Source organism: Phocoena sinus, chromosome 12, assembly GCF_008692025.1.
Source record: "Phocoena sinus isolate mPhoSin1 chromosome 12, mPhoSin1.pri, whole genome shotgun sequence".
Classification (NCBI taxonomy): Eukaryota; Metazoa; Chordata; class Mammalia; order Artiodactyla; family Phocoenidae; genus Phocoena; species Phocoena sinus.
The window spans coordinates 75,838,438-75,838,941 of record NC_045774.1 but is presented as its reverse complement, the minus strand read 5'-3'; positions in this window follow the sequence as shown (position 1 = coordinate 75,838,941).

Sequence of the window (504 nt, the reverse complement as noted above, 5' to 3'; positions counted from 1 at the left end):
TTAGAAATATTCATGCCTTTTTTTTTTTTTTTTTGGTCACATTTTCTCAAACGATCCCTGTGCGATACCCACTAGCGATTTAACCTATGTAATAAGACAGGGTGCAAGTTCTTTCCTAGTGAATTTCCAGTTGTTTTTTTATATTGCATGAAACACTTCCTTTGTAAACAGCAAATTTCATTTTCTGATTCTGGCTACTCTCACTTTCCTGTTCATCTTATGTCTTAGCAATTAACACTTTGTAACAATCAAGCACTGAATTTAATGACCTTTAGCACCAAGGAGTCAAGAACATTGCACCAAAATGGGTTTACACTTCATATCTAGTTACAGATAAGATCTTGCAACTTTGTCACAAGGAAAGTATCACTCCAGAATTAAACACGTTAAAAGAGAAGGATAGTTTCACAGAGAAGCTTGCTGGACACTACTTGTAAAAAAACACAAAACAGTGTTAGTGAATTTGAAAGTTAATATTAAAATCTACATTAGAGGACTCCTTGA